This window comes from Tupaia chinensis, unplaced genomic scaffold (assembly GCF_000334495.1).
Source record: "Tupaia chinensis unplaced genomic scaffold, TupChi_1.0 Scaffold000066_1, whole genome shotgun sequence".
Lineage (NCBI taxonomy): Eukaryota > Metazoa > Chordata > Mammalia > Scandentia > Tupaiidae > Tupaia > Tupaia belangeri.
The window spans coordinates 6,831,392-6,840,673 of NW_006159525.1; positions in this window are offsets into that span (position 1 = coordinate 6,831,392).

The window sequence follows — 9,282 nt, forward strand, 5'->3', positions numbered from 1 at the left end:
CACTTGTTTTAATTGATTCTATATATATTTTTATATTCCTGACCTGTGGCAGGATCTGAGAGAGACAGACAAGAGCCCTACAGACCCCTGTGGGTAAGAGGGAGCTGGATCCACATGGCTGACTGTGGTCGAATCTTGGCCCAGCAGCTTAGAAGGCACGCCAGGTACATGGGTTATGTGCACGCCCAAACTCTTGACAAGGTGGAGAAGGAGGCGAAGGGATTGCACGATGACCTTGCCCTTCTGGGGCCGTTTTCGGCCTTCCTTCTGTCTCTCTGTCTCCAGTGCATACACCCACTGCCAATTAAAAAAAAAAAAAAAAAAAAACAGGTGAGGTGGGGAGACAGATTTCAGAATTACCTGCCCAGGAATGGGAGTTCTACCCACGAGGCCGGGCATCTCAGTGAAGATGGCCATTTCCCCAAGCCAGGAGCCACCCTCCACTTCACCTGCCCTCTCTGCCTTCATCCTGGAATCCAGGCTCACAGCTGGCAGGTGGCCAGCTCTAGGACACCCTTCACCACCCACGTGACAAGAACGGCTCCGGCAGGTGCCTGGCAGGAGGAAGAGTAGGCATACATGGCAGCAGGGCAGCAGAATCAGGTGTCCCCAGACAGAGATGATTACTGGATGTACAGATAGACATGCAGATAGACAGACAGATGGATGATAGCTAAAAAGGTTTTTACTGTAGGGGTGTGCGCTTTCCAGAGAAAGGCAGGAAGAAAGTGAGAAAGCACCCCCCGGGGATGGCCATGCAGCCATCCCTTCTCCATTCTCCTCTTAGGATTTGGGGAACACACGCACACATGCCTGTGGGTTTTTCAAGCAACTGGGTCCAGGACTCAAAGCATGGAGTTGGCCAGGTAGATCCAGTGTCTTAATCACCATGCCCCCTGCTAGCCCCAGAATGTTCCATTCTTTTACCTTTTCCTCCTCCTCTTCCTTGAAAATTTTTCCTTTTCTTCTTCTTCTGCTACAGGGCACATGTATGTGCTTCCTGGAAAGAGAGAGAGAGAAGGAACGTGAAAAATCTCCTCCCAGCAGGGAGGAGAGGGCGGATGGCCATGCCACGAGCCCTTCTCCATTCTCTTCTCAGGACTTCGGGCACACATGCACACGTGCTGGGAGTGTTTCTCAAGCAGCAGGGTCTGGAACTCAAACCACACAATCGTATGTGTGGGATCCAGCTGCCTTAACCAGCACACTGGCCCTGATAAGATTTTTTTTTCAGAATTATTTAAGAGGCTGGCGGATGACATGGTGGTTGAGGAGCTGGACTCCCAAATGGCTGATGGTTCGAATCACAGACCTGGCAGCTCACTTTCTCATTTTCCCTCTCTGCCACTCTCTAGTCAAGTTTAAAAAATAATAAATAGGGAACCAGCAGTTAGCGTAATGGCTATGTCGCTGGACTCCCACGTAGTCGACCGCAGTTCGCGTCCCAGACCCGGTGACTTAAAACTCACACCGGGCGCGTGTGCGTGCGTGCCCAAGATCCTGAGAGGAGAATGGAGGAGAAGGGATTGCGGCATGGCAATCACCCCTGGGGGGTGATTTCTCGCTTTCTGTCTCTCTGTCTCTCTCTGCCTGTCTGGCGAGCACACACGCCCTATAGCGAAAACCTCTCAAAAATAAAAATAAAATAAAAAATAATAAATAATAAATAAATATTTTTTTAAGGAGACTCACACCACAGTCAGCTGTGTGGGAAGCCAGTGCCTTGACCACCGTGCCACCTGCCAGCCCAATAGGACCTTCTATGATCAAATATTCACCTGCTCATGCACCTGTTCAGCAGAAACTCATCTAGTCGCTCCCTGCAACGTGCATGTGCTAACTAGGCACTTTGGACTTGACCAAGAGAACATGGAGAAGGCCCCAGGGCTCAGGGAAGCGATGCTCTGGTGGGGAGGAGTGGATAAACACTTAGATGATTGATATCAATGTCGTGCTTTGTTTTTTTAAAGAGAGATTTTTGCTATAGGCCTCATGTGCTTACCAGAGAGACAGAAAGCCAGAAATCACCCCCCAGGGGAATGGCCATGCTGCAACCCCTTCTCCATTCTCCTCTCGGTATCTTGGGCACACATGCACACACGCTCAGCATGAGTTTTAAGCCGCCGGGTCCAGGATTCGAACTGTGGTCAACTATGTAACCATTACACCATCTGCTGGTCCTTAATGCCATGCTTTTAAGTCTGTTTCTGCCACGAGAGAAAAACAGAAGTCGGGGGACAGGGGGTGTGCCGCCAGCCTCAGCCAGCCTGGGTCACAGGCACATGCACCTATGCGTCCCAGGGAACCTCCAGCCTCAAACCCAGGACCTTCATCTGTGTCTGCATCGAAGCACGGCATCCTCACTGTGCCACCATCTAGCTCCTTAAAGGGTTAAGACCTGCAGATGACAGTGAGGGTCTCTGCACAGGGGACGTGCTGAGAAGTGACTTGGCCAATACCCAAACCAGAAGCTGTTCGTGTACGGGCGATGCTCATAACTTCACATTCCTGCCTATTCTGTGTGTTCACAGTTCTTTCTGATCTGGGAGAAACTAGTGAGGGTGCTTTTGAGATCAGTGTAACTTCCAGACCTGATCCCCATGTAAATCGGAAGCAAATCCCCAAGTTTTGAAAACTTGCCAAATAATTCAGATATACACTTGAGTTTGGGAAGCACTAAATTACAGAATTGGCAAGAAGCAGGACCTGCAGGTGGTGTGGCGATTAGGGGCGCTGGACTCCCACATGCTGACCGCAGTTCAAATTCCGGCCATGGCAGTTTGCTTTTTCCCTCTCTGTGTCCCTCTCTGGTCAAACTAAAATAAAATAAACAAAGTTAAATTAAAAATTATTTAAAAAATAAAAATTGTCAAGGTGCAAATTTGAATCTCAAATACCTAATGCAGGGAGTCCTCAAATATCTAATGCAGGGAGTCGTTGTGGGGAGACAGCAGTTGGCATGGAGGTTAAGGCCTTGGAACCCACGTGGCCCCCTGCATGGTTCCAGTCCCAGACCTGGCAGCTTGAAAAACATGCCAGCAGGTGCATAAGTGTGTCCCACGAGGACGGGCCCGCAGGTGGTGTGGACTCCCACATGGCCGACTGGGGTTCAAGTTTCGGACCTGAGGGCTTGCTCTCTCACTTTCCCCCTCTCTCTGGTCGAATTAAAATAATAATAATTAATACAATGAAATCAAAATAATTATTTAAAAAGCAAAACAAACCAAAAATCCCAAGACAAGAGTAGAGGAGGGAACTGGGGAGTAGCCACCCCCATGAGGTGTGATTTCTCACTTTCTAAAGTCTCTCTGCCCGCTCTGGGAGCTTCCATGCCTTATAGCTTTAAAAAAGAAAAAAAAAGGAGATGGGAAGTTGGGTGTAGATTTGAATGGAAATTGCTCCGTGAGAGGACTAGCCCCCTTCAAAAGTTATGCAAACTTCAACTGCAAAGAGAAATCTCACCGGGGACCCCTCACCCCATTCCCAGGAAACACCCTAGTACTATTTCCAGGACCTGAGTCATTTGATGTGCAGTAAAGATGTAAAAAGCAGCAGTCGGCTGCCGGAAAGCCGCCAGAATGAAAAATCTAGAATTGCAAATGTGAACCCCTGCGCTCGGACAAAGACTATGTTGATGACGCGGAAAGCTGAAAACAGAAGCAGAAATGATCTGATTCCAGAATATCCATGAAGGGGAGGGGGCGGGGTCACGCTAGCCATCCCCCACCTCCCATTATTATTCACAGAATAATAATACTTCCCTCAAAGAGATGTCCTGAGGATTAAAAATAAGACCGGCTTCGTGTCAAGCTGAGCCATCCCTCCACGCTCCTCAGGGCTTAGCGCCCGGCTTGTTCCTCCCCCCAGCACATTCCTCCTCCCGTTTCCAATCTGTCCGAGAAGTCCCCGTGGTTACTGTGTACATTATCTGGGTATTTAGCTGTGGGCTTACCCAGGTGGCATATTGTAACTTTACTCCGACAATTTGGAAAAACAAACAGAACGGTTCTGACCTTTTCGATTTCTTTTGCTTCCGCATCCCCCCACCCCACCCCAAGCCTGGCTCTTCGTGGTGATCTGTATCCCACTGCGAAGCTCGGGATCGGCTCTGCAGAAACGCAGCCTCCGGTTGGTTCAAAAGGTTCCTTTTCGGTTTCCCCACCTTAAAATGCTAACTTTGCAAATGATACCGATGTTCTTTCTTTTGTTTGATCTTATCTGATTTTTCCCCTATCAAGGGGCTTAATCTCACTCTTACTGGAAATTGCAATTTAGCCCACTTTAGGGTGGCTGAATCTTTAACAGCGGCTCAAGGCTCTGTTGTGAAAACAACCTGAATGGCACGGGTTTGTTCTGCTTGCACAACTGTGAGGAGATCTAGAGCAAAATGTTTTTGACACTTCATTTAAATGTCATTTAAAACATATACGTTGCAAAGATGTGCTTCAAGGGAGACGTTTTCATAAACGGGAATGTTGCGGTGTGACAGTGAGCACTGTGTGAGTATGACCTGAACCCCCTACAGACTGGTTTCGGGAGTACCATTGGATAGTTTTGCTGGTTATGCACCTGATTGATGATATAGACACTTGACCAAAAACTTTGGAAAAAAGACCATAGGAAGTTAAAACCACCTCTTGTCCGGCCCCTGGTAAGTCACACTCTAAATTAGCATGAAGGTGTGTTTCCTTCCAGCCTTTTCTCAAAGACCTGCAATAACCACTGCAAGCCTTCAGCTCCGCATGTCTGTTTACTACTCGAACTCAAATTCTGTCTGCCCGTGTTTGTCTGCTGTTAACAAGCCCAGCTCCTGCTGCTTTCGTAGCAAAATCCAAAATGTTTTGAAGGGAATATGGGGCAGGGAGAGGGAGGAGGGAAGAACAGATGATTTTACAAAGCAGTTGTACAAGTAAAAAGTTGTATTTTTGCTCTGCAATTGATAACTCCTTAACCACCCTCCTCTCGTAAGACCCTTCTCTCTAGATCCCTCCTCCTCAGGCACTTCACTCATGTGTGAAGTGGGGTGAAAAGGGAGGGGAGGGGCCTGCAATGGTTAAGGGCGCTGGACTCCCACACGATTGACAGCGGTAGAGTCCAGGACCTGGTAACTTGCTTTCTTTTCCTATCTCTCTCTCTCTCTCTCTCTGTCTGACCCTCTCTGGTCAAATAAAAATAAATAAATAAAAGAAGGGTTTAAAAAAGAAAAGAAAAGGGAGGGGAATGTGCAGCCCTCAGTGAAGGAGTTTAGGGTTGCATTATATACTTTTTTGGAGAGGTTTTGCCATAGGGCATGTGCGCTGGCCGAAAGAGAGAAAAAGAGAGGGAAATCACCCCCCAGGGGGGGATGGCCACGCCGCAATCCCTTCTCCTCCATTCTCCTCTTGGGATCTTGGGTACGCACGCACATGTGCCCGATGTAAGTTTAAGTCACTGGGTCCAGGGCTCTAACTGCAGTCGACTACATGGGAGTTCAGCGACATAGCCATTACACCAAATGCTGGTCCCTATGTGCTTTTTTTTTTTAATAAACAAATTCTTTAAAAAAAAAATTGATTTTTAATTTGACCAGAGAGAGGGAAGTGAAAAAGCAAGCTGCCAGGTCTGGGACTTGAACTGTGGTCAGCCATGTGGGAGTCCAACACCTTAATCACTATGCGACCTGTCGGCCCTGAGAGTCACTTTATAACTTCTTAAAACAAAGGGAGCAGAGTGGGAGCAGGAGCGGTACGGTTCTGACAATTCCTAGGCAGGCTTTCGCCCTGCTGACTAGCGTCATGATAATACAATTTCGTATGTTAAACAACAGATGTCAAACAGAAGAAAGAGTCAGAGACTTTGCTTTTCTTCTCTGTGGACCTCGTTCGCCCCCGAAGCAGCCATTTTTTCAGTTGCCATGACAGTGGTAATAGGAGTTTATCATTTTCCCATGCCTGCCGCATGGTAATGCAGTCCACACATGGACCTTATCTGGCTAGGCTGACATCTGCAGCTGGGCCGAAGCCGGGCCGCTGCCTTCCCCTGCCTTCCCCTGCCTCCCTCTCCCCACACTCCCCAGCTCCCGGTTTAAGGAGCAAACACACCCCTTCAGCTGGCCACAGAACAACTGATGCTTCCGCGGGCTACGAACAAAGCAGGTCGACTGAGAACTCGCCGAGAACACACATGGAGGCAGAAATCACGGACGGTACCTAGAAGTCATATCCTCTGCTGTGCACACCAGTTCTGGTCTTCCATTTTTTAACAACATTCCAAGTGCCAGACCCGTTTACACCCGGAGAAGAAAGATCTATTGAGAATCGCTACAACTGAGAAAAATCATTAACATTTTTATAAGAACACTGACTGTTTTCAATGAACCGAGGTGATGTCAAAATTAAAATTCACATTTGGAAAGGACTCCGAGTGAAGGAAGTTTATTCTTTAAAAGTTATCGTGAAGGAAAAATAGAAAGTTAGTTTAACCTTGATGGTAGGTACACAGATGTTCCTGCTGTTATTTCTGGGGTTTTTCTGTACTTTGAAACATTTTATAATTCCTCCTAGAATGATGAATTAAAATCTCTGACAGATGAGGAAAAGAAGAGGAAGAAACAGTGTAACCAGGCAGAAGCAAAATGAACCTCCAAAGTGATTTATGGCTACTTAGGCTTAGTTCTTTTTTAATTTTTAACAGAATGTAGCAGTGGTTGTCAGCTGATGCTGGCTTTTCTTTTTTTCCCTAATCCCTTAAAAAAAAAAAAAAAGATGCTTGCATCAATTGACTACCAAAATGATTATTTCGATTGTTGCTAGAGTTTATTCTCTAGCACAGAAAAACCAGTTGCCTTTATTTGCATTGTCCTTATTTTTAAGGCATCTGGCACGTTTTATTCCTTTTTTGTTATTTTGAGTTGTTCTTTTATCATTATCTGCAGGAAGCAGTATTAGCATGCGGCAGATAAGACCAGGATCCAGATGTGCATATCAAAGGATGGATAGCTACTTATTAAGAAAAACTTTTCTTTTTAAGCTGAGCTTCTGTTCAAAGGAATAATAAAGCCTATGGCGTTAGTGACAAACTGGTAATTCAATGCCTTGTCACCGCCATGCATTGGAATGGAAAAAAAAAGGGTGGAGAGGTCAAAGAAATTGGTAAGGTCCACACTTTAGAAAGCTGAAAAGGCAGGACTAGCGTAAAAGTTCGTCTTCCTCGGACACATGCGTTTATGCCCTGCTGTGCTTATTCACTGTTTTCTGGAGGAAATGAACGAGCCACGAAAGGGCTGGCTGTTACGATGACGGATGAATTTTGAATCCCCAAAATTATTTTTGGAAGAGTGAAGTTTGTTTACGTGGAAAGACTCCAATTTCAGGGCCATCCACCCGCCCTTCCCCTGTGCTTGAAACTGTGCTAGGGACGTGAGACACGCATACGTGTAAGGTCTGCAGAGTAAATCTGAGACCTAGTCTCTGTTCCCGGCTTCTATGGTGACTTCACCCCTCCTCCCTCCAATGTGTGTCTCTTAGCTTTGCAGGACTTTCCCTGCGAAGATGCACCTATCTACACATCCTACACAGCTACAGATCTACATATATATATGCTCTGGGTGTTCTTTTTTAACTATAGGCACCCCTTTACCTAACAACCGAGTTCTATTCCTACGGATTAAAGGAATTGGTCAATAAGTGAGGAGCTTAAAGGTAAATGCTCTGTGGTGAGTCATGGTGTCAGAAGGTATGTATTTTATTATTATTATTATTATTATTTCCTTAGTTTTGACCAGAGACAGAAAGAAAGGGAAAGTGAGAAAGCAAGCCGCCAGGTCAGGACTTGAACCGTCATCAGTCATGTGGGAGTTCAGCATCTCAACCACCAGGGCCACCTATTGGCCCCCAAGAGGGTATGTCTTTTTCAATAGGTATTATGTGACACCACATTAAAATAATGGCATTCTGGGCCAACAGGTGGCATGGTGGTTATGGGTGCTAGACTCCCACACGGCCGACTGTGGTTCAAGTCCAGAACTTGGTGACTTGCTTTCTCACTTTCTCTCGTGCTCTCGCTCTGTCCCTCTCTAGTCAAATTAAAATAAGTAAATAAATAAAGTTAAATAATTCTTTTTAAAAAATGGCATTCTATTTATACAAAAAACATACATTAGATAAGCACCAGAAAGTGAAAAAACACAGCACAATATGACAAAGCCGGTGTGATCATTTTTATTTATTCTGTGTGCTATGGTTGGTACGCGATAAAGTACAGATTGCTAAAGACTCTCTAGCCTCGGGATCAGCAGGTGGCGTGGTTAAGGTGCTGGACTCCCACATGACCAACCACAGTTCGAGTCCCAGACCTGGCTTGCTTTCTCACTTTCTCTCTCTCTCTCTCTCTGGTCAAATTAAAATAAATGAATGAAAAAATAAAAATAATGAATAATAAAAAAAAAAAAGAAACTCTAGCCTCGCATATTGCGGATGCTCTGCGTAGTAAATACTGACGGATGCGGGAACAAGGAAGAGCCTGAGAAAGGAGAGTCCCCTTGCTGGAGAGAGTCTGAGACCCACAGGCACTTCCAGTGCAGAGGGCTGCCCTCCAGTAAGGTGCCTCCTCTATCTCACTTACGACTAGATTTGCTGGTCTTTCCAACTCCTTGAGCATGTCTGCCTCATTGTTTTTGGTTGTTCGTTTGTTTGATTGATTTTAAAGAATTACTTATTTATTTTAATTTGCTAAGGGCACACATGCTCTCTAGAGGCAGAGAAAGAGAGAAAGCAAGCCACCAGGTCCGGGACTTGAACCGCAGTCATCCATATGGGAGTCCAGTGCCTTAACTACCACGCCACCTGCTGGCCCCTGCCTCATTGTTTTTTAATGTGTACATAGAGGTCTATTTTGTGAATATACCCTGATGTATAGAATCAATTGCCTTTTATGGGCCATTTAAGTTCCTTCCAGTTTTTTACTGCTGCAAACAATGATGCAATAAAAATGTTCATGTGGAAGCCTGCAGAACACGTGGTGGATAGGTGCTAGACTCCTAAATAAATAAAATTAAATGAATACTATTTTAAAATGCTCATATGGAGGTCAGCAGATGGTGTGGCGATTAAGGTACTTGATTCCCACAAAGTCAACCACTATTTGAGTCCCAGACCTGGTGGCTTGAAAATTGTGACAAATATAAATAAATATTTTTTAAAAGAAGAAAGGAAATCATACCAGGTACATATCATGCGAGCCCAAAATCCCGAGAGGAGAATGGAGGCGAAGGGATTGCTGTGTGGCCATCCCCCACCCCCCGGA